Source organism: Lissotriton vulgaris, chromosome 1_2, assembly GCF_964263255.1.
Source record: "Lissotriton vulgaris chromosome 1_2, aLisVul1.2, whole genome shotgun sequence".
Classification (NCBI taxonomy): Eukaryota; Metazoa; Chordata; class Amphibia; order Caudata; family Salamandridae; genus Lissotriton; species Lissotriton vulgaris.
In genome coordinates, this window is record NC_141686.1 from 229074692 (window position 1) to 229100410 (window position 25719).

General features: G+C 38.6%; 23 non-coding genes across 23 annotated transcripts; all 23 read right to left on the reverse strand.

Moving 5' to 3' along the window:
• Positions 1-1151: 1151 nt before the first annotated feature.
• On the reverse strand, positions 1152-1224 carry TRNAK-UUU (transfer RNA lysine (anticodon UUU)). Its single transcript has one exon. It is a non-coding gene; the product is annotated as a tRNA-Lys (tRNA).
• A 252-nt stretch (positions 1225-1476) lies between these two features.
• TRNAR-UCU (transfer RNA arginine (anticodon UCU)) lies at positions 1477-1567 on the reverse strand. The gene is given in 2 exon segments: positions 1477-1512; positions 1531-1567. It is a non-coding gene; the product is annotated as a tRNA-Arg (tRNA).
• A 1637-nt stretch (positions 1568-3204) lies between these two features.
• On the reverse strand, positions 3205-3295 carry TRNAR-UCU (transfer RNA arginine (anticodon UCU)). The gene is given in 2 exon segments: positions 3205-3240; positions 3259-3295. It is a non-coding gene; the product is annotated as a tRNA-Arg (tRNA).
• A 1269-nt stretch (positions 3296-4564) lies between these two features.
• Positions 4565-4637, reverse strand: TRNAK-UUU (transfer RNA lysine (anticodon UUU)). The gene has a single exon. It is a non-coding gene; the product is annotated as a tRNA-Lys (tRNA).
• Positions 4638-4889: 252 nt separating this feature from the next.
• TRNAR-UCU (transfer RNA arginine (anticodon UCU)) lies at positions 4890-4980 on the reverse strand. The gene is given in 2 exon segments: positions 4890-4925; positions 4944-4980. It is a non-coding gene; the product is annotated as a tRNA-Arg (tRNA).
• A 1637-nt stretch (positions 4981-6617) lies between these two features.
• TRNAR-UCU (transfer RNA arginine (anticodon UCU)) lies at positions 6618-6708 on the reverse strand. Its single transcript is given in 2 exon segments — positions 6618-6653; positions 6672-6708. It is a non-coding gene; the product is annotated as a tRNA-Arg (tRNA).
• A 1269-nt stretch (positions 6709-7977) lies between these two features.
• TRNAK-UUU (transfer RNA lysine (anticodon UUU)) lies at positions 7978-8050 on the reverse strand. The gene has a single exon. It is a non-coding gene; the product is annotated as a tRNA-Lys (tRNA).
• A 252-nt stretch (positions 8051-8302) lies between these two features.
• On the reverse strand, positions 8303-8393 carry TRNAR-UCU (transfer RNA arginine (anticodon UCU)). The gene is given in 2 exon segments: positions 8303-8338; positions 8357-8393. It is a non-coding gene; the product is annotated as a tRNA-Arg (tRNA).
• Positions 8394-10030: 1637 nt separating this feature from the next.
• On the reverse strand, positions 10031-10121 carry TRNAR-UCU (transfer RNA arginine (anticodon UCU)). The gene is given in 2 exon segments: positions 10031-10066; positions 10085-10121. It is a non-coding gene; the product is annotated as a tRNA-Arg (tRNA).
• Positions 10122-11390: 1269 nt separating this feature from the next.
• TRNAK-UUU (transfer RNA lysine (anticodon UUU)) lies at positions 11391-11463 on the reverse strand. Its single transcript has one exon. It is a non-coding gene; the product is annotated as a tRNA-Lys (tRNA).
• A 252-nt stretch (positions 11464-11715) lies between these two features.
• TRNAR-UCU (transfer RNA arginine (anticodon UCU)) lies at positions 11716-11806 on the reverse strand. The gene is given in 2 exon segments: positions 11716-11751; positions 11770-11806. It is a non-coding gene; the product is annotated as a tRNA-Arg (tRNA).
• A 1637-nt stretch (positions 11807-13443) lies between these two features.
• Positions 13444-13534, reverse strand: TRNAR-UCU (transfer RNA arginine (anticodon UCU)). The gene is given in 2 exon segments: positions 13444-13479; positions 13498-13534. It is a non-coding gene; the product is annotated as a tRNA-Arg (tRNA).
• A 1269-nt stretch (positions 13535-14803) lies between these two features.
• Positions 14804-14876, reverse strand: TRNAK-UUU (transfer RNA lysine (anticodon UUU)). Its single transcript has one exon. It is a non-coding gene; the product is annotated as a tRNA-Lys (tRNA).
• A 252-nt stretch (positions 14877-15128) lies between these two features.
• TRNAR-UCU (transfer RNA arginine (anticodon UCU)) lies at positions 15129-15219 on the reverse strand. The gene is given in 2 exon segments: positions 15129-15164; positions 15183-15219. It is a non-coding gene; the product is annotated as a tRNA-Arg (tRNA).
• Positions 15220-16856: 1637 nt separating this feature from the next.
• On the reverse strand, positions 16857-16947 carry TRNAR-UCU (transfer RNA arginine (anticodon UCU)). Its single transcript is given in 2 exon segments — positions 16857-16892; positions 16911-16947. It is a non-coding gene; the product is annotated as a tRNA-Arg (tRNA).
• A 1594-nt stretch (positions 16948-18541) lies between these two features.
• Positions 18542-18632, reverse strand: TRNAR-UCU (transfer RNA arginine (anticodon UCU)). Its single transcript is given in 2 exon segments — positions 18542-18577; positions 18596-18632. It is a non-coding gene; the product is annotated as a tRNA-Arg (tRNA).
• A 339-nt stretch (positions 18633-18971) lies between these two features.
• TRNAI-UAU (transfer RNA isoleucine (anticodon UAU)) lies at positions 18972-19044 on the reverse strand. Its single transcript has one exon. It is a non-coding gene; the product is annotated as a tRNA-Ile (tRNA).
• A 1217-nt stretch (positions 19045-20261) lies between these two features.
• Positions 20262-20352, reverse strand: TRNAR-UCU (transfer RNA arginine (anticodon UCU)). Its single transcript is given in 2 exon segments — positions 20262-20297; positions 20316-20352. It is a non-coding gene; the product is annotated as a tRNA-Arg (tRNA).
• Positions 20353-21946: 1594 nt separating this feature from the next.
• On the reverse strand, positions 21947-22037 carry TRNAR-UCU (transfer RNA arginine (anticodon UCU)). The gene is given in 2 exon segments: positions 21947-21982; positions 22001-22037. It is a non-coding gene; the product is annotated as a tRNA-Arg (tRNA).
• A 339-nt stretch (positions 22038-22376) lies between these two features.
• TRNAI-UAU (transfer RNA isoleucine (anticodon UAU)) lies at positions 22377-22449 on the reverse strand. Its single transcript has one exon. It is a non-coding gene; the product is annotated as a tRNA-Ile (tRNA).
• Positions 22450-23666: 1217 nt separating this feature from the next.
• Positions 23667-23757, reverse strand: TRNAR-UCU (transfer RNA arginine (anticodon UCU)). The gene is given in 2 exon segments: positions 23667-23702; positions 23721-23757. It is a non-coding gene; the product is annotated as a tRNA-Arg (tRNA).
• Positions 23758-25026: 1269 nt separating this feature from the next.
• On the reverse strand, positions 25027-25099 carry TRNAK-UUU (transfer RNA lysine (anticodon UUU)). Its single transcript has one exon. It is a non-coding gene; the product is annotated as a tRNA-Lys (tRNA).
• A 252-nt stretch (positions 25100-25351) lies between these two features.
• Positions 25352-25442, reverse strand: TRNAR-UCU (transfer RNA arginine (anticodon UCU)). The gene is given in 2 exon segments: positions 25352-25387; positions 25406-25442. It is a non-coding gene; the product is annotated as a tRNA-Arg (tRNA).
• Positions 25443-25719: the final 277 nt, after the last annotated feature.

A 25719-nucleotide genomic window follows, 5' to 3' on the forward strand; every position in this document is an offset into this window, starting at 1 on the left:
TGGTGAAATGATATTCACCGTCTCAGACTACATGATACCATTGGTAAATCTACGTACGACTTAAGTTTAGTCAAATGGCACATAATATGTGAGACAGATGTGTATTTCACAACTCCATGAAAGACGTTTTTGCAATTTTAGTAATGGAATATCTTATTCGTCATGCAGGGGTCCACAAAAAGAGCATACAATTAGAGTACTTTTTCTTTAAAGGAAACAACCGCCTGAACAGGGACTTGAACCCTGGACCCTCAGATTAAAAGTCTGATGCTCTACCGACTGAGCTATCCAGGCTCTGCTATACTCTACCTTAAAATCAGCTAAACAAATGTGGACGTACACTGACCTACACTTTGTATATTTATATAATTACATATATTAGCAATCAATATTCTAGAGTTTAATAATGAATTGATATTTTAAGCATTTGAAATTTCAGCAGCACACGTAATCCATTATAACTCCGGAAATTTGTACTATCTCATTTTCGGATGACATAGAAATCACGTGTTTAAAATGACACTGTGAAATTAATAAAGGGCCAAATACTATTACTAACTCCTAAATTACATTTTCAGCAGTATCATTGGGAATTTCCTCTTGGGCATAGACTATGCAACATTTTCAAAGCAAACAGTCTCTGTTTAAGTAGACTTTCTTTCACTGCCATTTTGGTAAATGTTTCTGGTGATGGAGAAGCAGGATTGCTGGTTACTGTTTCAATTAGTTATAAAATAGAGGAGGGATAAAATTGACCCAGTTGGTGTTCGAACCCTTAGCGTTTGAATGCTTTTGCTACATTCGCCTAGGACTCCAAGCCGCAATCCATTGCACCAGAGATCCGACCTGATTCAACAAGGTGATCAGAGATTCACAAATAAAAAGATGACCTATAAGTTGTTGACCAACTTTATCAAATTAATCCGACACTAGCTTACATTTTGAACATTGAATTGGATAAAAGATAATCAACATGTCAAACTACATGATACAGTTTGGGTAAGTCTTCTTAACCCTTGTCAAAGAAAGTAGAGCACAGATGGGTATGTAAGGACTCGATCAAGACTTTTTTGAACCATCTGTAATTGGAATTCCCATTCATTGGATCCTGAAAAGAGTATGCAATTGATATACATTTTCTTTAACCAAGCTGCCTGAACAGGGACTTGAACCCTGGGCCCTCAGATTAAAAGTCTGATGCTCTACCGACTGAGCTATCCAGGCTCTGAGGCAGCACCCCACAAAATGACATTATCAACATTAGGAAGTGTCCCAACTATCACTACGTTTTTTAACCCCTTGCGTGCGGGGCGTATTTTCCGCCTGTGCTGACTCCGCCTTGCGCGGGCGGAGTCATGACGGAACGGTTTCGTCATCAGCACGCAAGGGGTTAAGATGGTTGCCGGTATTAGTACTAAATACAGAGAATATAATAATGAGTTGGTACTTGGGATAACAGGATAACAGGGATACAACTGACTCTGGTGGGATTCGAACCCACAACCTTTGAATATCTATTTTACATTCACCTAGAAGTCCAATGCGCTATCCATTGCGCCACAGAGCCAATCTGCTATAATGAGGTGCAGAGATGTTCTGAAATGAAATAATGAGCTATTAGCTGTTGATCAGCTTTATAAAGTTCATTTGATACTATAACCATGGCTATATTTTGAATATTGAATTGGTGAAATGATATTCACCGTCTCAGACTACATGATACCATTGGTAAATCTACGTACGACTTAAGTTTAGTCAAATGGCACATAATATGTGAGACAGATGTGTATTTCACAACTCCATGAAAGACGTTTTTGCAATTTTAGTAATGGAATATCTTATTCGTCATGCAGGGGTCCACAAAAAGAGCATACAATTAGAGTACTTTTTCTTTAAAGGAAACAACCGCCTGAACAGGGACTTGAACCCTGGACCCTCAGATTAAAAGTCTGATGCTCTACCGACTGAGCTATCCAGGTTCTGCTATACTCTACCTTAAAATCAGCTAAACAAATGTGGACGTACACTGACCTACACTTTGTATATTTATATAATTACATATATTAGCAATCAATATTCTAGAGTTTAATACTGAATTGATATTATAAGCATTTGAAATTTCAGCAGCACACGTAATCCATTATAACTCCGGAAATTTGTACTATCTCATTTTCGGATGACATAGAAATCACGTGTTTAAAATGACACAGTGAAATTAATAAAGGGCCAAATACTATTACTAACTCCTAAATTACATTTTCAGCAGTATCATTGGGAATTTCCTCTTGGGCATAGACTATGCAACATTTTCAAAGCAAACAGTCTCTGTTTAAGTAGACTTTCTTTCACTGCCATTTTGGTAAATGTTTCTGGTGATGGAGAAGCAGGATTGCTGGTTACTGTTTCAATTAGTTATAAAATAGAGGAGGGATAAAATTGACCCAGTTGGTGTTCGAACCCTTAGCGTTTGAATGCTTTTGCTACATTCGCCTAGGACTCCAAGCCGCAATCCATTGCACCAGAGATCCGACCTGATTCAACAAGGTGATCAGAGATTCACAAATAAAAAGATGACCTATAAGTTGTTGACCAACTTTATCAAATTAATCGGACACTAGCTTACATTTTGAACATTGAATTGGATAAAAGATAATCAACATGTCAAACTACATGATACAGTTTGGGTAAGTCTTCTTAACCCTTGTCAAAGAAAGTTGAGCACAGATGGGTATGTAAGGACTCGATCAAGACTTTTTTGAACCATCTGTAATTGGAATTCCCATTCATTGGATCCTGAAAAGAGTATGCAATTGATATACATTTTCTTTAACCAAGCCGCCTGAACAGGGACTTGAACCCTGGGCCCTCAGATTAAAAGTCTGATGCTCTACCGACTGAGCTATCCAGGCTCTGAGGCAGCACCCCACAAAATGACATTATCAACATTAGGAAGTGTCCCAACTATCACTACGTTTTTTAACCCCTTGAGTGCGGGGCGTATTTTCCGCCTGTGCTGACTACGCCTTGCGCGGGCGGAGTCATGACGGAACGGTTTCGTCATCAGCACAGCTCACCCGTAGCTGATGACGGAACCGTTCTGTTATCAGCACGCAAGGGGTTAAGATGGTTGCCGGTATTAGTACTAAATACAGAGAATATAATAATGAATTGGTACTTGGGATAACAGGATAACAGGGATAAAACTGACTCTGGTGGGATTCGAACCCACAACCTTTGAATATCTTTTTTACATTCACCTAGAAGTCCAATGCGCTATCCATTGCGCCACAGAGCCAATCTGCTATAATGAGGTGCAGAGATGTTCTGAAATGAAATAATGAGCTATTAGCTGTTGATCAGCTTTATAAAGTTCATTTGATACTATAACCATGGCTATATTTTGAATATTGAATTGGTGAAATGATATTCACCGTCTCAGACTACATGATACCATTGGTAAATCTACGTACGACTTAAGTTTAGTCAAATGGCACATAATATGTGAGACAGATGTGTATTTCACAACTCCATGAAAGACGTTTTTGCAATTTTAGTAATGGAATATCTTATTCGTCATGCAGGGGTCCACAAAAAGAGCATACAATTAGAGTACTTTTTCTTTAAAGGAAACAACCGCCTGAACAGGGACTTGAACCCTGGACCCTCAGATTAAAAGTCTGATGCTCTACCGACTGAGCTATCCAGGCTCTGCTATACTCTACCTTAAAATCAGCTAAACAAATGTGGACGTACACTGACCTACACTTTGTATATTTATATAATTACATATATTAGCAATCAATATTCTAGAGTTTAATAATGAATTGATATTTTAAGCATTTGAAATTTCAGCAGCACACGTAATCCATTATAACTCCGGAAATTTGTACTATCTCATTTTCGGATGACATAGAAATCACGTGTTTAAAATGACACTGTGAAATTAATAAAGGGCCAAATACTATTACTAACTCCTAAATTACATTTTCAGCAGTATCATTGGGAATTTCCTCTTGGGCATAGACTATGCAACATTTTCAAAGCAAACAGTCTCTGTTTAAGTAGACTTTCTTTCACTGCCATTTTGGTAAATGTTTCTGGTGATGGAGAAGCAGGATTGCTGGTTACTGTTTCAATTAGTTATAAAATAGAGGAGGGATAAAATTGACCCAGTTGGTGTTCGAACCCTTAGCGTTTGAATGCTTTTGCTACATTCGCCTAGGACTCCAAGCCGCAATCCATTGCACCAGAGATCCGACCTGATTCAACAAGGTGATCAGAGATTCACAAATAAAAAGATGACCTATAAGTTGTTGACCAACTTTATCAAATTAATCCGACACTAGCTTACATTTTGAACATTGAATTGGATAAAAGATAATCAACATGTCAAACTACATGATACAGTTTGGGTAAGTCTTCTTAACCCTTGTCAAAGAAAGTAGAGCACAGATGGGTATGTAAGGACTCGATCAAGACTTTTTTGAACCATCTGTAATTGGAATTCCCATTCATTGGATCCTGAAAAGAGTATGCAATTGATATACATTTTCTTTAACCAAGCTGCCTGAACAGGGACTTGAACCCTGGGCCCTCAGATTAAAAGTCTGATGCTCTACCGACTGAGCTATCCAGGCTCTGAGGCAGCACCCCACAAAATGACATTATCAACATTAGGAAGTGTCCCAACTATCACTACGTTTTTTAACCCCTTGCGTGCGGGGCGTATTTTCCGCCTGTGCTGACTCCGCCTTGCGCGGGCGGAGTCATGACGGAACGGTTTCGTCATCAGCACGCAAGGGGTTAAGATGGTTGCCGGTATTAGTACTAAATACAGAGAATATAATAATGAGTTGGTACTTGGGATAACAGGATAACAGGGATACAACTGACTCTGGTGGGATTCGAACCCACAACCTTTGAATATCTATTTTACATTCACCTAGAAGTCCAATGCGCTATCCATTGCGCCACAGAGCCAATCTGCTATAATGAGGTGCAGAGATGTTCTGAAATGAAATAATGAGCTATTAGCTGTTGATCAGCTTTATAAAGTTCATTTGATACTATAACCATGGCTATATTTTGAATATTGAATTGGTGAAATGATATTCACCGTCTCAGACTACATGATACCATTGGTAAATCTACGTACGACTTAAGTTTAGTCAAATGGCACATAATATGTGAGACAGATGTGTATTTCACAACTCCATGAAAGACGTTTTTGCAATTTTAGTAATGGAATATCTTATTCGTCATGCAGGGGTCCACAAAAAGAGCATACAATTAGAGTACTTTTTCTTTAAAGGAAACAACCGCCTGAACAGGGACTTGAACCCTGGACCCTCAGATTAAAAGTCTGATGCTCTACCGACTGAGCTATCCAGGCTCTGCTATACTCTACCTTAAAATCAGCTAAACAAATGTGGACGTACACTGACCTACACTTTGTATATTTATATAATTACATATATTAGCAATCAATATTCTAGAGTTTAATACTGAATTGATATTATAAGCATTTGAAATTTCAGCAGCACACGTAATCCATTATAACTCCGGAAATTTGTACTATCTCATTTTCGGATGACATAGAAATCACGTGTTTAAAATGACACAGTGAAATTAATAAAGGGCCAAATACTATTACTAACTCCTAAATTACATTTTCAGCAGTATCATTGGGAATTTCCTCTTGGGCATAGACTATGCAACATTTTCAAAGCAAACAGTCTCTGTTTAAGTAGACTTTCTTTCACTGCCATTTTGGTAAATGTTTCTGGTGATGGAGAAGCAGGATTGCTGGTTACTGTTTCAATTAGTTATAAAATAGAGGAGGGATAAAATTGACCCAGTTGGTGTTCGAACCCTTAGCGTTTGAATGCTTTTGCTACATTCGCCTAGGACTCCAAGCCGCAATCCATTGCACCAGAGATCCGACCTGATTCAACAAGGTGATCAGAGATTCACAAATAAAAAGATGACCTATAAGTTGTTGACCAACTTTATCAAATTAATCGGACACTAGCTTACATTTTGAACATTGAATTGGATAAAAGATAATCAACATGTCAAACTACATGATACAGTTTGGGTAAGTCTTCTTAACCCTTGTCAAAGAAAGTTGAGCACAGATGGGTATGTAAGGACTCGATCAAGACTTTTTTGAACCATCTGTAATTGGAATTCCCATTCATTGGATCCTGAAAAGAGTATGCAATTGATATACATTTTCTTTAACCAAGCCGCCTGAACAGGGACTTGAACCCTGGGCCCTCAGATTAAAAGTCTGATGCTCTACCGACTGAGCTATCCAGGCTCTGAGGCAGCACCCCACAAAATGACATTATCAACATTAGGAAGTGTCCCAACTATCACTACGTTTTTTAACCCCTTGAGTGCGGGGCGTATTTTCCGCCTGTGCTGACTACGCCTTGCGCGGGCGGAGTCATGACGGAACGGTTTCGTCATCAGCACAGCTCACCCGTAGCTGATGACGGAACCGTTCTGTTATCAGCACGCAAGGGGTTAAGATGGTTGCCGGTATTAGTACTAAATACAGAGAATATAATAATGAATTGGTACTTGGGATAACAGGATAACAGGGATAAAACTGACTCTGGTGGGATTCGAACCCACAACCTTTGAATATCTTTTTTACATTCACCTAGAAGTCCAATGCGCTATCCATTGCGCCACAGAGCCAATCTGCTATAATGAGGTGCAGAGATGTTCTGAAATGAAATAATGAGCTATTAGCTGTTGATCAGCTTTATAAAGTTCATTTGATACTATAACCATGGCTATATTTTGAATATTGAATTGGTGAAATGATATTCACCGTCTCAGACTACATGATACCATTGGTAAATCTACGTACGACTTAAGTTTAGTCAAATGGCACATAATATGTGAGACAGATGTGTATTTCACAACTCCATGAAAGACGTTTTTGCAATTTTAGTAATGGAATATCTTATTCGTCATGCAGGGGTCCACAAAAAGAGCATACAATTAGAGTACTTTTTCTTTAAAGGAAACAACCGCCTGAACAGGGACTTGAACCCTGGACCCTCAGATTAAAAGTCTGATGCTCTACCGACTGAGCTATCCAGGCTCTGCTATACTCTACCTTAAAATCAGCTAAACAAATGTGGACGTACACTGACCTACACTTTGTATATTTATATAATTACATATATTAGCAATCAATATTCTAGAGTTTAATAATGAATTGATATTTTAAGCATTTGAAATTTCAGCAGCACACGTAATCCATTATAACTCCGGAAATTTGTACTATCTCATTTTCGGATGACATAGAAATCACGTGTTTAAAATGACACTGTGAAATTAATAAAGGGCCAAATACTATTACTAACTCCTAAATTACATTTTCAGCAGTATCATTGGGAATTTCCTCTTGGGCATAGACTATGCAACATTTTCAAAGCAAACAGTCTCTGTTTAAGTAGACTTTCTTTCACTGCCATTTTGGTAAATGTTTCTGGTGATGGAGAAGCAGGATTGCTGGTTACTGTTTCAATTAGTTATAAAATAGAGGAGGGATAAAATTGACCCAGTTGGTGTTCGAACCCTTAGCGTTTGAATGCTTTTGCTACATTCGCCTAGGACTCCAAGCCGCAATCCATTGCACCAGAGATCCGACCTGATTCAACAAGGTGATCAGAGATTCACAAATAAAAAGATGACCTATAAGTTGTTGACCAACTTTATCAAATTAATCCGACACTAGCTTACATTTTGAACATTGAATTGGATAAAAGATAATCAACATGTCAAACTACATGATACAGTTTGGGTAAGTCTTCTTAACCCTTGTCAAAGAAAGTAGAGCACAGATGGGTATGTAAGGACTCGATCAAGACTTTTTTGAACCATCTGTAATTGGAATTCCCATTCATTGGATCCTGAAAAGAGTATGCAATTGATATACATTTTCTTTAACCAAGCTGCCTGAACAGGGACTTGAACCCTGGGCCCTCAGATTAAAAGTCTGATGCTCTACCGACTGAGCTATCCAGGCTCTGAGGCAGCACCCCACAAAATGACATTATCAACATTAGGAAGTGTCCCAACTATCACTACGTTTTTTAACCCCTTGCGTGCGGGGCGTATTTTCCGCCTGTGCTGACTCCGCCTTGCGCGGGCGGAGTCATGACGGAACGGTTTCGTCATCAGCACGCAAGGGGTTAAGATGGTTGCCGGTATTAGTACTAAATACAGAGAATATAATAATGAGTTGGTACTTGGGATAACAGGATAACAGGGATACAACTGACTCTGGTGGGATTCGAACCCACAACCTTTGAATATCTATTTTACATTCACCTAGAAGTCCAATGCGCTATCCATTGCGCCACAGAGCCAATCTGCTATAATGAGGTGCAGAGATGTTCTGAAATGAAATAATGAGCTATTAGCTGTTGATCAGCTTTATAAAGTTCATTTGATACTATAACCATGGCTATATTTTGAATATTGAATTGGTGAAATGATATTCACCGTCTCAGACTACATGATACCATTGGTAAATCTACGTACGACTTAAGTTTAGTCAAATGGCACATAATATGTGAGACAGATGTGTATTTCACAACTCCATGAAAGACGTTTTTGCAATTTTAGTAATGGAATATCTTATTCGTCATGCAGGGGTCCACAAAAAGAGCATACAATTAGAGTACTTTTTCTTTAAAGGAAACAACCGCCTGAACAGGGACTTGAACCCTGGACCCTCAGATTAAAAGTCTGATGCTCTACCGACTGAGCTATCCAGGTTCTGCTATACTCTACCTTAAAATCAGCTAAACAAATGTGGACGTACACTGACCTACACTTTGTATATTTATATAATTACATATATTAGCAATCAATATTCTAGAGTTTAATACTGAATTGATATTATAAGCATTTGAAATTTCAGCAGCACACGTAATCCATTATAACTCCGGAAATTTGTACTATCTCATTTTCGGATGACATAGAAATCACGTGTTTAAAATGACACAGTGAAATTAATAAAGGGCCAAATACTATTACTAACTCCTAAATTACATTTTCAGCAGTATCATTGGGAATTTCCTCTTGGGCATAGACTATGCAACATTTTCAAAGCAAACAGTCTCTGTTTAAGTAGACTTTCTTTCACTGCCATTTTGGTAAATGTTTCTGGTGATGGAGAAGCAGGATTGCTGGTTACTGTTTCAATTAGTTATAAAATAGAGGAGGGATAAAATTGACCCAGTTGGTGTTCGAACCCTTAGCGTTTGAATGCTTTTGCTACATTCGCCTAGGACTCCAAGCCGCAATCCATTGCACCAGAGATCCGACCTGATTCAACAAGGTGATCAGAGATTCACAAATAAAAAGATGACCTATAAGTTGTTGACCAACTTTATCAAATTAATCGGACACTAGCTTACATTTTGAACATTGAATTGGATAAAAGATAATCAACATGTCAAACTACATGATACAGTTTGGGTAAGTCTTCTTAACCCTTGTCAAAGAAAGTTGAGCACAGATGGGTATGTAAGGACTCGATCAAGACTTTTTTGAACCATCTGTAATTGGAATTCCCATTCATTGGATCCTGAAAAGAGTATGCAATTGATATACATTTTCTTTAACCAAGCCGCCTGAACAGGGACTTGAACCCTGGGCCCTCAGATTAAAAGTCTGATGCTCTACCGACTGAGCTATCCAGGCTCTGAGGCAGCACCCCACAAAATGACATTATCAACATTAGGAAGTGTCCCAACTATCACTACGTTTTTTAACCCCTTGAGTGCGGGGCGTATTTTCCGCCTGTGCTGACTACGCCTTGCGCGGGCGGAGTCATGACGGAACGGTTTCGTCATCAGCACAGCTCACCCGTAGCTGATGACGGAACCGTTCTGTTATCAGCACGCAAGGGGTTAAGATGGTTGCCGGTATTAGTACTAAATACAGAGAATATAATAATGAATTGGTACTTGGGATAACAGGATAACAGGGATAAAACTGACTCTGGTGGGATTCGAACCCACAACCTTTGAATATCTTTTTTACATTCACCTAGAAGTCCAATGCGCTATCCATTGCGCCACAGAGCCAATCTGCTATAATGAGGTGCAGAGATGTTCTGAAATGAAATAATGAGCTATTAGCTGTTGATCAGCTTTATAAAGTTCATTTGATACTATAACCATGGCTATATTTTGAATATTGAATTGGTGAAATGATATTCACCGTCTCAGACTACATGATACCATTGGTAAATCTACGTACGACTTAAGTTTAGTCAAATGGCACATAATATGTGAGACAGATGTGTATTTCACAACTCCATGAAAGACGTTTTTGCAATTTTAGTAATGGAATATCTTATTCGTCATGCAGGGGTCCACAAAAAGAGCATACAATTAGAGTACTTTTTCTTTAAAGGAAACAACCGCCTGAACAGGGACTTGAACCCTGGACCCTCAGATTAAAAGTCTGATGCTCTACCGACTGAGCTATCCAGGCTCTGCTATACTCTACCTTAAAATCAGCTAAACAAATGTGGACGTACACTGACCTACACTTTGTATATTTATATAATTACATATATTAGCAATCAATATTCTAGAGTTTAATAATGAATTGATATTTTAAGCATTTGAAATTTCAGCAGCACACGTAATCCATTATAACTCCGGAAATTTGTACTATCTCATTTTCGGATGACATAGAAATCACGTGTTTAAAATGACACTGTGAAATTAATAAAGGGCCAAATACTATTACTAACTCCTAAATTACATTTTCAGCAGTATCATTGGGAATTTCCTCTTGGGCATAGACTATGCAACATTTTCAAAGCAAACAGTCTCTGTTTAAGTAGACTTTCTTTCACTGCCATTTTGGTAAATGTTTCTGGTGATGGAGAAGCAGGATTGCTGGTTACTGTTTCAATTAGTTATAAAATAGAGGAGGGATAAAATTGACCCAGTTGGTGTTCGAACCCTTAGCGTTTGAATGCTTTTGCTACATTCGCCTAGGACTCCAAGCCGCAATCCATTGCACCAGAGATCCGACCTGATTCAACAAGGTGATCAGAGATTCACAAATAAAAAGATGACCTATAAGTTGTTGACCAACTTTATCAAATTAATCCGACACTAGCTTACATTTTGAACATTGAATTGGATAAAAGATAATCAACATGTCAAACTACATGATACAGTTTGGGTAAGTCTTCTTAACCCTTGTCAAAGAAAGTAGAGCACAGATGGGTATGTAAGGACTCGATCAAGACTTTTTTGAACCATCTGTAATTGGAATTCCCATTCATTGGATCCTGAAAAGAGTATGCAATTGATATACATTTTCTTTAACCAAGCTGCCTGAACAGGGACTTGAACCCTGGGCCCTCAGATTAAAAGTCTGATGCTCTACCGACTGAGCTATCCAGGCTCTGAGGCAGCACCCCACAAAATGACATTATCAACATTAGGAAGTGTCCCAACTATCACTACGTTTTTTAACCCCTTGCGTGCGGGGCGTATTTTCCGCCTGTGCTGACTCCGCCTTGCGCGGGCGGAGTCATGACGGAACGGTTTCGTCATCAGCACGCAAGGGGTTAAGATGGTTGCCGGTATTAGTACTAAATACAGAGAATATAATAATGAGTTGGTACTTGGGATAACAGGATAACAGGGATACAACTGACTCTGGTGGGATTCGAACCCACAACCTTTGAATATCTATTTTACATTCACCTAGAAGTCCAATGCGCTATCCATTGCGCCACAGAGCCAATCTGCTATAATGAGGTGCAGAGATGTTCTGAAATGAAATAATGAGCTATTAGCTGTTGATCAGCTTTATAAAGTTCATTTGATACTATAACCATGGCTATATTTTGAATATTGAATTGGTGAAATGATATTCACCGTCTCAGACTACATGATACCATTGGTAAATCTACGTACGACTTAAGTTTAGTCAAATGGCACATAATATGTGAGACAGATGTGTATTTCACAACTCCATGAAAGACGTTTTTGCAATTTTAGTAATGGAATATCTTATTCGTCATGCAGGGGTCCACAAAAAGAGCATACAATTAGAGTACTTTTTCTTTAAAGGAAACAACCGCCTGAACAGGGACTTGAACCCTGGACCCTCAGATTAAAAGTCTGATGCTCTACCGACTGAGCTATCCAGGCTCTGCTATACTCTACCTTAAAATCAGCTAAACAAATGTGGACGTACACTGACCTACACTTTGTATATTTATATAATTACATATATTAGCAATCAATATTCTAGAGTTTAATACTGAATTGATATTATAAGCATTTGAAATTTCAGCAGCACACGTAATCCATTATAACTCCGGAAATTTGTACTATCTCATTTTCGGATGACATAGAAATCACGTGTTTAAAATGACACAGTGAAATTAATAAAGGGCCAAATACTATTACTAACTCCTAAATTACATTTTCAGCAGTATCATTGGGAATTTCCTCTTGGGCATAGACTATGCAACATTTTCAAAGCAAACAGTCTCTGTTTAAGTAGACTTTCTTTCACTGCCATTTTGGTAAATGTTTCTGGTGATGGAGAAGCAGGATTGCTGGTTACTGTTTCAATTAGTTATAAAATAGAGGAGGGATAAAATTGACCCAGTTGGTGTTCGAACCCTTAGCGTTTGAATGCTTTTGCTACATTCGCCTAGGACTCCAAGCCGCAATCCATTGCACCAGAGATCCGACCTGATTCAACAAGGTGATCAGAGATTCACAAATAAAAAGATGACCTATAAGTTGTTGACCAACTTTATCAAATTAATCGGACACTAGCTTACATTTTGAACATTGAATTGGATAAAAGATAATCAACATGTCAAACTACATGATACAGTTTGGGTAAGTCTTCTTAACCCTTGTCAAAGAAAGTTGAGCACAGATGGGTATGTAAGGACTCGATCAAGACTTTTTTGAACCATCTGTAATTGGAATTCCCATTCATTGGATCCTGAAAAGAGTATGCAATTGATATACATTTTCTTTAACCAAGCCGCCTGAACAGGGACTTGAACCCTGGGCCCTCAGATTAAAAGTCTGATGCTCTACCGACTGAGCTATCCAGGCTCTGAGGCAGCACCCCACAAAATGACATTATCAACATTAGGAAGTGTCCCAACTATCACTACGTTTTTTAACCCCTTGAGTGCGGGGCGTATTTTCCGCCTGTGCTGACTACGCCTTGCGCGGGCGGAGTCATGACGGAACGGTTTCGTCATCAGCACAGCTCACCCGTAGCTGATGACGGAACCGTTCTGTTATCAGCACGCAAGGGGTTAAGATGGTTGCCGGTATTAGTACTAAATACAGAGAATATAATAATGAATTGGTACTTGGGATAACAGGATAACAGGGATAAAACTGACTCTGGTGGGATTCGAACCCACAACCTTTGAATATCTTTTTTACATTCACCTAGAAGTCCAATGCGCTATCCATTGCGCCACAGAGCCAATCTGCTATAATGAGGTGCAGAGATGTTCTGAAATGAAATAATGAGCTATTAGCTGTTGATCAGCTTTATAAAGTTCATTTGATACTATAACCATGGCTATATTTTGAATATTGAATTGGTGAAATGATATTCACCGTCTCAGACTACATGATACCATTGGTAAATCTACGTACGACTTAAGTTTAGTCAAATGGCACATAATATGTGAGACAGATGTGTATTTCACAACTCCATGAAAGACGTTTTTGCAATTTTAGTAATGGAATATCTTATTCGTCATGCAGGGGTCCACAAAAAGAGCATACAATTAGAGTACTTTTTCTTTAAAGGAAACAACCGCCTGAACAGGGACTTGAACCCTGGACCCTCAGATTAAAAGTCTGATGCTCTACCGACTGAGCTATCCAGGCTCTGCTATACTCTACCTTAAAATCAGCTAAACAAATGTGGACGTACACTGACCTACACTTTGTATATTTATATAATTACATATATTAGCAATCAATATTCTAGAGTTTAATAATGAATTGATATTTTAAGCATTTGAAATTTCAGCAGCACACGTAATCCATTATAACTCCGGAAATTTGTACTATCTCATTTTCGGATGACATAGAAATCACGTGTTTAAAATGACACTGTGAAATTAATAAAGGGCCAAATACTATTACTAACTCCTAAATTACATTTTCAGCAGTATCATTGGGAATTTCCTCTTGGGCATAGACTATGCAACATTTTCAAAGCAAACAGTCTCTGTTTAAGTAGACTTTCTTTCACTGCCATTTTGGTAAATGTTTCTGGTGATGGAGAAGCAGGATTGCTGGTTACTGTTTCAATTAGTTATAAAATAGAGGAGGGATAAAATTGACCCAGTTGGTGTTCGAACCCTTAGCGTTTGAATGCTTTTGCTACATTCGCCTAGGACTCCAAGCCGCAATCCATTGCACCAGAGATCCGACCTGATTCAACAAGGTGATCAGAGATTCACAAATAAAAAGATGACCTATAAGTTGTTGACCAACTTTATCAAATTAATCCGACACTAGCTTACATTTTGAACATTGAATTGGATAAAAGATAATCAACATGTCAAACTACATGATACAGTTTGGGTAAGTCTTCTTAACCCTTGTCAAAGAAAGTAGAGCACAGATGGGTATGTAAGGACTCGATCAAGACTTTTTTGAACCATCTGTAATTGGAATTCCCATTCATTGGATCCTGAAAAGAGTATGCAATTGATATACATTTTCTTTAACCAAGCTGCCTGAACAGGGACTTGAACCCTGGGCCCTCAGATTAAAAGTCTGATGCTCTACCGACTGAGCTATCCAGGCTCTGAGGCAGCACCCCACAAAATGACATTATCAACATTAGGAAGTGTCCCAACTATCACTACGTTTTTTAACCCCTTGCGTGCGGGGCGTATTTTCCGCCTGTGCTGACTCCGCCTTGCGCGGGCGGAGTCATGACGGAACGGTTTCGTCATCAGCACGCAAGGGGTTAAGATGGTTGCCGGTATTAGTACTAAATACAGAGAATATAATAATGAGTTGGTACTTGGGATAACAGGATAACAGGGATACAACTGACTCTGGTGGGATTCGAACCCACAACCTTTGAATATCTATTTTACATTCACCTAGAAGTCCAATGCGCTATCCATTGCGCCACAGAGCCAATCTGCTATAATGAGGTGCAGAGATGTTCTGAAATGAAATAATGAGCTATTAGCTGTTGATCAGCTTTATAAAGTTCATTTGATACTATAACCATGGCTATATTTTGAATATTGAATTGGTGAAATGATATTCACCGTCTCAGACTACATGATACCATTGGTAAATCTACGTACGACTTAAGTTTAGTCAAATGGCACATAATATGTGAGACAGATGTGTATTTCACAACTCCATGAAAGACGTTTTTGCAATTTTAGTAATGGAATATCTTATTCGTCATGCAGGGGTCCACAAAAAGAGCATACAATTAGAGTACTTTTTCTTTAAAGGAAACAACCGCCTGAACAGGGACTTGAACCCTGGACCCTCAGATTAAAAGTCTGATGCTCTACCGACTGAGCTATCCAGGCTCTGCTATACTCTACCTTAAAATCAGCTAAACAAATGTGGACGTACACTGACCTACACTTTGTATATTTATATAATTACATATATTAGCAATCAATATTCTAGAGTTTAATACTGAATTGATATTATAAGCATTTGAAATTTCAGCAGCACACGTAATCCATTATAACTCCGGAAATTTGTACTATCTCATTTTCGGATGACATAGAAATCACGTGTTTAAAATGACACAGTGAAATTAATAAAGGGCCAAATACTATTACTAACTCCTAAATTACATTTTCAGCAGTATCATTGGGAATTTCCTCTTGGGCATAGACTATGCAACATTTTCAAAGCAAACAGTCTCTGTTTAAGTAGACTTTCTTTCACTGCCATTTTGGTAAATGTTTCTGGTGATGGAGAAGCAGGATTGCTGGTTACTGTTTCAATTAGTTATAAAATAGAGGAGGGATAAAATTGACCCAGTTGGTGTTCGAACCCTTAGCGTTTGAATGCTTTTGCTACATTCGCCTAGGACTCCAAGCCGCAATCCATTGCACCAGAGATCCGACCTGATTCAACAAGGTGATCAGAGATTCACAAATAAAAAGATGACCTATAAGTTGTTGACCAACTTTATCAAATTAATCGGACACTAGCTTACATTTTGAACATTGAATTGGATAAAAGATAATCAACATGTCAAACTACATGATACAGTTTGGGTAAGTCTTCTTAACCCTTGTCAAAGAAAGTTGAGCACAGATGGGTATGTAAGGACTCGATCAAGACTTTTTTGAACCATCTGTAATTGGAATTCCCATTCATTGGATCCTGAAAAGAGTATGCAATTGATATACATTTTCTTTAACCAAGCCGCCTGAACAGGGACTTGAACCCTGGGCCCTCAGATTAAAAGTCTGATGCTCTACCGACTGAGCTATCCAGGCTCTGAGGCAGCACCCCACAAAATGACATTATCAACATTAGGAAGTGTCCCAACTATCACTACGTTTTTTAACCCCTTGAGTGCGGGGCGTATTTTCCGCCTGTGCTGACTACGCCTTGCGCGGGCGGAGTCATGACGGAACGGTTTCGTCATCAGCACAGCTCACCCGTAGCTGATGACGGAACCGTTCTGTTATCAGCACGCAAGGGGTTAAGATGGTTGCCGGTATTAGTACTAAATACAGAGAATATAATAATGAATTGGTACTTGGGATAACAGGATAACAGGGATAAAACTGACTCTGGTGGGATTCGAACCCACAACCTTTGAATATCTTTTTTACATTCACCTAGAAGTCCAATGCGCTATCCATTGCGCCACAGAGCCAATCTGCTATAATGAGGTGCAGAGATGTTCTGAAATGAAATAATGAGCTATTAGCTGTTGATCAGCTTTATAAAGTTCATTTGATACTATAACCATGGCTATATTTTGAATATTGAATTGGTGAAATGATATTCACCGTCTCAGACTACATGATACCATTGGTAAATCTACGTACGACTTAAGTTTAGTCAAATGGCACATAATATGTGAGACAGATGTGTATTTCACAACTCCATGAAAGACGTTTTTGCAATTTTAGTAATGGAATATCTTATTCGTCATGCAGGGGTCCACAAAAAGAGCATACAATTAGAGTACTTTTTCTTTAAAGGAAACAACCACCTGAATAGGGACTTGAACCCTGGACCCTCAGATTAAAAGTCTGATGCTCTACCGACTGAGCTATCCAGGCTCTGTTATACTCTACCTTAAAATCAGCTAAACAAATGTGGACGTACACTGACCTACACTTTGTATATTTATATAATTACATATATTAGCAATCAATATTCTAGAGTTTAATAATGAATTGATATTTTAAGCATTTGAAATTTCAGCAGCACACGTAATCCATTATAACTCCGGAAATTTGTACTATCTCATTTTCGGATGACATAGAAATCACGTGTTTAAAATGACACTGTGAAATTAATAAAGGGCCAAATACTATTACTAACTCCTAAATTACATTTTCAGCAGTATCATTGGGAATTTCCTCTTGGGCATAGACTATGCAACATTTTCAAAGCAAACAGTCTCTGTTTAAGTAGACTTTCTTTCACTGCCATTTTGGTAAATGTTTCTGGTGATGGAGAAGCAGGATTGCTGGTTACTGTTTCAATTAGTTATAAAATAGAGGAGGGATAAAATTGACCCAGTTGGTGTTCGAACCCTTAGCGTTTGAATGCTTTTGCTACATTCGCCTAGGACTCCAAGCCGCAATCCATTGCACCAGAGATCCGACCTGATTCAACAAGGTGATCAGAGATTCACAAATAAAAAGATGACCTATAAGTTGTTGACCAACTTTATCAAATTAATCCGACACTAGCTTACATTTTGAACATTGAATTGGATAAAAGATAATCAACATGTCAAACTACATGATACAGTTTGGGTAAGTCTTCTTAACCCTTGTCAAAGAAAGTAGAGCACAGATGGGTATGTAAGGACTCGATCAAGACTTTTTTGAACCATCTGTAATTGGAATTCCCATTCATTGGATCCTGAAAAGAGTATGCAATTGATATACATTTTCTTTAACCAAGCCGCCTGAACAGGGACTTGAACCCTGGGCCCTCAGATTAAAAGTCTGATGCTCTACCGACTGAGCTATCCAGGCTCTGAGGCAGCACCCCACAAAATGACATTATCAACATTAGGAAGTGTCCCAACTATCACTACGTTTTTTAACCCCTTGCGTGCGGGGCGTATTTTCCGCCTGTGCTGACTCCGCATTGCGCGGGCGGAGTCATGACGGAACGGTTTCGTCATCAGCACGCAAGGGGTTAAGATGGTTGCCGGTATTAGTACTAAATACAGAGAATATAATAATGAGTTGGTACTTGGGATAACAGGATAACAGGGATAAAACTGACTCTGGTGGGATTCGAACCCACAACCTTTGAATATCTATTTTACATTCACCTAGAAGTCCAATGCGCTATCCATTGCGCCACAGAGCCAATCTGCTATAATGAGGTGCAGAGATGTTCTGAAATGAAATAATGAGCTATTAGCTGTTGATCAGCTTTATAAAGTTCATTTGATACTATAACCATGGCTATATTTTGAATATTGAATTGGTGAAATGATATTCACCGTCTCAGACTACATGATACCATTGGTAAATCTACGTACGACTTAAGTTTAGTCAAATGGCACATAATATGTGAGACAGATGTGTATTTCACAACTCCATGAAAGACGTTTTTGCAATTTTAGTAATGGAATATCTTATTCGTCATGCAGGGGTCCACAAAAAGAGCATACAATTAGAGTACTTTTTCTTTAAAGGAAACAACCGCCTGAACAGGGACTTGAACCCTGGACCCTCAGATTATAAGTCTGATGCTCTACCGACTGAGCTATCCAGGCTCTGCTATACTCTACCTTAAAATCAGCTAAACAAATGTGGACGTACACTGACCTACACTTTGTATATTTATATAATTACATATATTAGCAATCAATATTCTAGAGTTTAATACTGAATTGATATTATAAGCATTTGAAATTTCAGCAGCACACGTAATCCATTATAACTCCGGAAATTTGTACTATCTCATTTTCGGATGACATAGAAATCACGTGTTTAAAATGACACAGTGAAATTAATAAAGGGCCAAATACTATTACTAACTCCTAAATTACATTTTCAGCAGTATCATTGGGAATTTCCTCTTGGGCATAGACTATGCAACATTTTCAAAGCAAACAGTCTCTGTTTAAGTAGAATTTCTTTCACTGCCATTTTGGTAAATGTTTCTGGTGATGGAGAAGCAGGATTGCTGGTTACTGTTTCAATTAGTTATAAAATAGAGGAGGGATAAAATTGACCCAGTTGGTGTTCGAACCCTTAGCGTTTGAATGCTTTTGCTACATTCGCCTAGGACTCCAAGCCGCAATCCATTGCACCAGAGATCCGACCTGATTCAACAAGGTGATCAGAGATTCACAAATAAAAAGATGACCTATAAGTTGTTGACCAACTTTATCAAATTAATCGGACACTAGCTTACATTTTGAACATTGAATTGGATAAAAGATAATCAACATGTCAAACTACATGATACAGTTTGGGTAAGTCTTCTTAACCCTTGTCAAAGAAAGTTGAGCACAGATGGGTATGTAAGGACTCGATCAAGACTTTTTTGAACCATCTGTAATTGGAATTCCCATTCATTGGATCCTGAAAAGAGTATGCAATTGATATACATTTTCTTTAACCAAGCCGCCTGAACAGGGACTTGAACCCTGGGCCCTCAGATTAAAAGTCTGATGCTCTACCGACTGAGCTATCCAGGCTCTGAGGCAGCACCCCACAAAATGACATTATCAACATTAGGAAGTGTCCCAACTATCACTACGTTTTTTAACCCCTTGAGTGCGGGGCGTATTTTCCGCCTGTGCTGACTACGCCTTGCGCGGGCGGAGTCATGACGGAACGGTTTCGTCATCAGCACAGCTCACCCGTAGCTGATGACGGAACCGTTCTGTTATCAGCACGCAAGGGGTTAAGATGGTTGCCGGTATTAGTACTAAATACAGAGAATATAATAATGAATTGGTACTTGGGATAACAGGGATAAAACTGACTCTGGTGGGATTCGAACCCACAACCTTTGAATATCTTTTTTACATTCACCTAGAAGTCCAATGCGCTATCCATTGCGCCACAGAGCCAATCTGCTATAATGAGGTGCAGAGATGTTCTGAAATGAAATAATGAGCTATTAGCTGTTGATCAGCTTTATAAAGTTCATTTGATACTAGAACCATGGCTATATTTTGAATATTGAATTGGTGAAATGATATTCACCGTCTCAGACTACATGATACCATTGGTAAATCTACGTACGACTTAAGTTTAGTCAAATGGCACATAATATGTGAGACAGATGTGTATTTCACAACTCCATGAAAGACGTTTTTGCAATTTTAGTAATGGAATATCTTATTCGTCATGCAGGGGTCCACAAAAAGAGCATACAATTAGAGTACTTTTTCTTTAAAGGAAACAACCACCTGAATAGGGACTTGAACCCTGGACCCTCAGATTAAAAGTCTGATGCTCTACCGACTGAGCTATCCAGGCTCTGCTATACTCTACCTTAAAATCAGCTAAACAAATGTGGACGTACACTGACCTACACTTTGTATATTTATATAATTACATATATTAGCAATCAATATTCTAGAGTTTAATAATGAATTGATATTTTAAGCATTTGAAATTTCAGCAGCACACGTAATCCATTATAACTCCGGAAATTTGTACTATCTCATTTTCGGATGACATAGAAATCACGTGTTTAAAATGATACTGTGAAATTAATAAAGGGCCAAATACTATTACTAACTCCTAAATTACATTTTCAGCAGTATCATTGGGAATTTCCTCTTGGGCATAGACTATGCAACATTTTCAAAGCAAACAGTCTCTGTTTAAGTAGACTTTCTTTCACTGCCATTTTGGTAAATGTTTCTGGTGATGGAGAAGCAGGATTGCTGGTTACTGTTTCAATTAGTTATAAAATAGAGGAGGGATAAAATTGACCCAGTTGGTGTTCGAACCCTTAGCGTTTGAATGCTTTTGCTACATTCGCCTAGGACTCCAAGCCGCAATCCATTGCACCAGAGATCCGACCTGATTCAACAAGGTGATCAGAGATTCACAAATAAAAAGATGACCTATAAGTTGTTGACCAACTTTATCAAATTAATCCGACACTAGCTTACATTTTGAACATTGAATTGGATAAAAGATAATCAACATGTCAAACTACATGATACAGTTTGGGTAAGTCTTCTTAACCCTTGTCAAAGAAAGTAGAGCACAGATGGGTATGTAAGGACTCGATCAAGACTTTTTTGAACCATCTGTAATTGGAATTCCCATTCATTGGATCCTGAAAAGAGTATGCAATTGATATACATTTTCTTTAACCAAGCCGCCTGAACAGGGACTTGAACCCTGGGCCCTCAGATTAAAAGTCTGATGCTCTACCGACTGAGCTATCCAGGCTCTGAGGCAGCACCCCACAAAATGACATTATCAACATTAGGAAGTGTCCCAACTATCACTACGTTTTTTAACCCCTTGCGTGCGGGGCGTATTTTCCGCCTGTGCTGACTCCGCCTTGCGCGGGCGGAGTCATGACGGAACGGTTTCGTCATCAGCACGCAAGGGGTTAAGATGGTTGCCGGTATTAGTACTAAATACAGAGAATATAATAATGAGTTGGTACTTGGGATAACAGGATAACAGGGATAAAACTGACTCTGGTGGGATTCGAACCCACAACCTTTGAATATCTATTTTACATTCACCTAGAAGTCCAATGCGCTATCCATTGCGCCACAGAGCCAATCTGCTATAATGAGGTGCAGAGATGTTCTGAAATGAAATAATGAGCTATTAGCTGTTGATCAGCTTTATAAAGTTCATTTGATACTATAACCATGGCTATATTTTGAATATTGAATTGGTGAAATGATATTCACCGTCTCAGACTACATGATACCATTGGTAAATCTACGTACGACTTAAGTTTAGTCAAATGGCACATAATATGTGAGACAGATGTGTATTTCACAACTCCATGAAAGACGTTTTTGCAATTTTAGTAATGGAATATCTTATTCGTCATGCAGGGGTCCACAAAAAGAGCATACAATTAGAGTACTTTTTCTTTAAAGGAAACAACCGCCTGAACAGGGACTTGAACCCTGGACCCTCAGATTATAAGTCTGATGCTCTACCGACTGAGCTATCCAGGCTCTGCTATACTCTACCTTAAAATCAGCTAAACAAATGTGGACGTACACTGACCTACACTTTGTATATTTATATAATTACATATATTAGCAATCAATATTCTAGAGTTTAATACTGAATTGATATTATAAGCATTTGAAATTTCAGCAGCACACGTAATCCATTATAACTCCGGAAATTTGTACTATCTCATTTTCGGATGACATAGAAATCACGTGTTTAAAATGACACAGTGAAATTAATAAAGGGCCAAATACTATTACTAACTCCTAAATTACATTTTCAGCAGTATCATTGGGAATTTCCTCTTGGGCATAGACTATGCAACATTTTCAAAGCAAACAGTCTCTGTTTAAGTAGAATTTCTTTCACTGCCATTTTGGTAAATGTTTCTGGTGATGGAGAAGCAGGATTGCTGGTTACTGTTTCAATTAGTTATAAAATAGAGGAGGGATAAAATTGACCCAGTTGGTGTTCGAACCCTTAGCGTTTGAATGCTTTTGCTACATTCGCCTAGGACTCCAAGCCGCAATCCATTGCACCAGAGATCCGACCTGATTCAACAAGGTGATCAGAGATTCACAAATAAAAAGATGACCTATAAGTTGTTGACCAACTTTATCAAATTAATCGGACACTAGCTTACATTTTGAACATTGAATTGGATAAAAGATAATCAACATGTCAAACTACATGATACAGTTTGGGTAAGTCTTCTTAACCCTTGTCAAAGAAAGTTGAGCACAGATGGGTATGTAAGGACTCGATCAAGACTTTTTTGAACCATCTGTAATTGGAATTCCCATTCATTGGATCCTGAAAAGAGTATGCAATTGATATACATTTTCTTTAACCAAGCCGCCTGAACAGGGACTTGAACCCTGGGCCCTCAGATTAAAAGTCTGATGCTCTACCGACTGAGCTATCCAGGCTCTGAGGCAGCACCCCACAAAATGACATTATCAACATTAGGAAGTGTCCCAACTATCACTACGTTTTTTAACCCCTTGAGTGCGGGGCGTATTTTCCGCCTGTGCTGACTACGCCTTGCGCGGGCGGAGTCATGACGGAACGGTTTCGTCATCAGCACAGCTCACCCGTAGCTGATGACGGAACCGTTCTGTTATCAGCACGCAAGGGGTTAAGATGGTTGCCGGTATTAGTACTAAATACAGAGAATATAATAATGAATTGGTACTTGGGATAACAGGGATAAAACTGACTCTGGTGGGATTCGAACCCACAACCTTTGAATATCTTTTTTACATTCACCTAGAAGTCCAATGCGCTATCCATTGCGCCACAGAGCCAATCTGCTATAATGAGGTGCAGAGATGTTCTGAAATGAAATAATGAGCTATTAGCTGTTGATCAGCTTTATAAAGTTCATTTGATACTAGAACCATGGCTATATTTTGAATATTGAATTGGTGAAATGATATTCACCGTCTCAGACTACATGATACCATTGGTAAATCTACGTACGACTTAAGTTTAGTCAAATGGCACATAATATGTGAGACAGATGTGTATTTCACAACTCCATGAAAGACGTTTTTGCAATTTTAGTAATGGAATATCTTATTCGTCATGCAGGGGTCCACAAAAAGAGCATACAATTAGAGTACTTTTTCTTTAAAGGAAACAACCACCTGAATAGGAACTTGAACCCTGGACCCTCAGATTAAAAGTCTGATGCTCTACCGACTGAGCTATCCAGGCTCTGCTATACTCTACCTTAAAATCAGCTAAACAAATGTGGACGTACACTGACCTACACTTTGTATATTTATATAATTACATATATTAGCAATCAATATTCTAGAGTTTAATAATGAATTGATATTTTAAGCATTTGAAATTTCAGCAGCACACGTAATCCATTATAACTCCGGAAATTTGTACTATCTCATTTTCGGATGACATAGAAATCACGTGTTTAAAATGATACTGTGAAATTAATAAAGGGCCAAATACTATTACTAACTCCTAAATTACATTTTCAGCAGTATCATTGGGAATTTCCTCTTGGGCATAGACTATGCAACATTTTCAAAGCAAACAGTCTCTGTTTAAGTAGACTTTCTTTCACTGCCATTTTGGTAAATGTTTCTGGTGATGGAGAAGCAGGATTGCTGGTTACTGTTTCAATTAGTTATAAAATAGAGGAGGGATAAAATTGACCCAGTTGGTGTTCGAACCCTTAGCGTTTGAATGCTTTTGCTACATTCGCCTAGGACTCCAAGCCGCAATCCATTGCACCAGAGATCCGACCTGATTCAACAAGGTGATCAGAGATTCACAAATAAAAAGATGACCTATAAGTTGTTGACCAACTTTATCAAATTAATCCGACACTAGCTTACATTTTGAACATTGAATTGGATAAAAGATAATCAACATGTCAAACTACATGATACAGTTTGGGTAAGTCTTCTTAACCCTTGTCAAAGAAAGTAGAGCACAGATGGGTATGTAAGGACTCGATCAAGACTTTTTTGAACCATCTGTAATTGGAATTCCCATTCATTGGATCCTGAAAAGAGTATGCAATTGATATACATTTTCTTTAACCAAGCTGCCTGAACAGGGACTTGAACCCTGGGCCCTCAGATTAAAAGTCTGATGCTCTACCGACTGAGCTATCCAGGCTCTGAGGCAGCACCCCACAAAATGACATTATCAACATTAGGAAGTGTCCCAACTATCACTACGTTTTTTAACCCCTTGCGTGCGGGGCGTATTTTCCGCCTGTGCTGACTCCGCCTTGCGCGGGCGGAGTCATGACGGAACGGTTTCGTCATCAGCACGCAAGGGGTTAAGATGGTTGCCGGTATTAGTACTAAATACAGAGAATATAATAATGAGTTGGTACTTGGGATAACAGGATAACAGGGATACAACTGACTCTGGTGGGATTCGAACCCACAACCTTTGAATATCTATTTTACATTCACCTAGAAGTCCAATGCGCTATCCATTGCGCCACAGAGCCAATCTGCTATAATGAGGTGCAGAGATGTTCTGAAATGAAATAATGAGCTATTAGCTGTTGATCAGCTTTATAAAGTTCATTTGATACTATAACCATGGCTATATTTTGAATATTGAATTGGTGAAATGATATTCACCGTCTCAGACTACATGATACCATTGGTAAATCTACGTACGACTTAAGTTTAGTCAAATGGCACATAATATGTGAGACAGATGTGTATTTCACAACTCCATGAAAGACGTTTTTGCAATTTTAGTAATGGAATATCTTATTC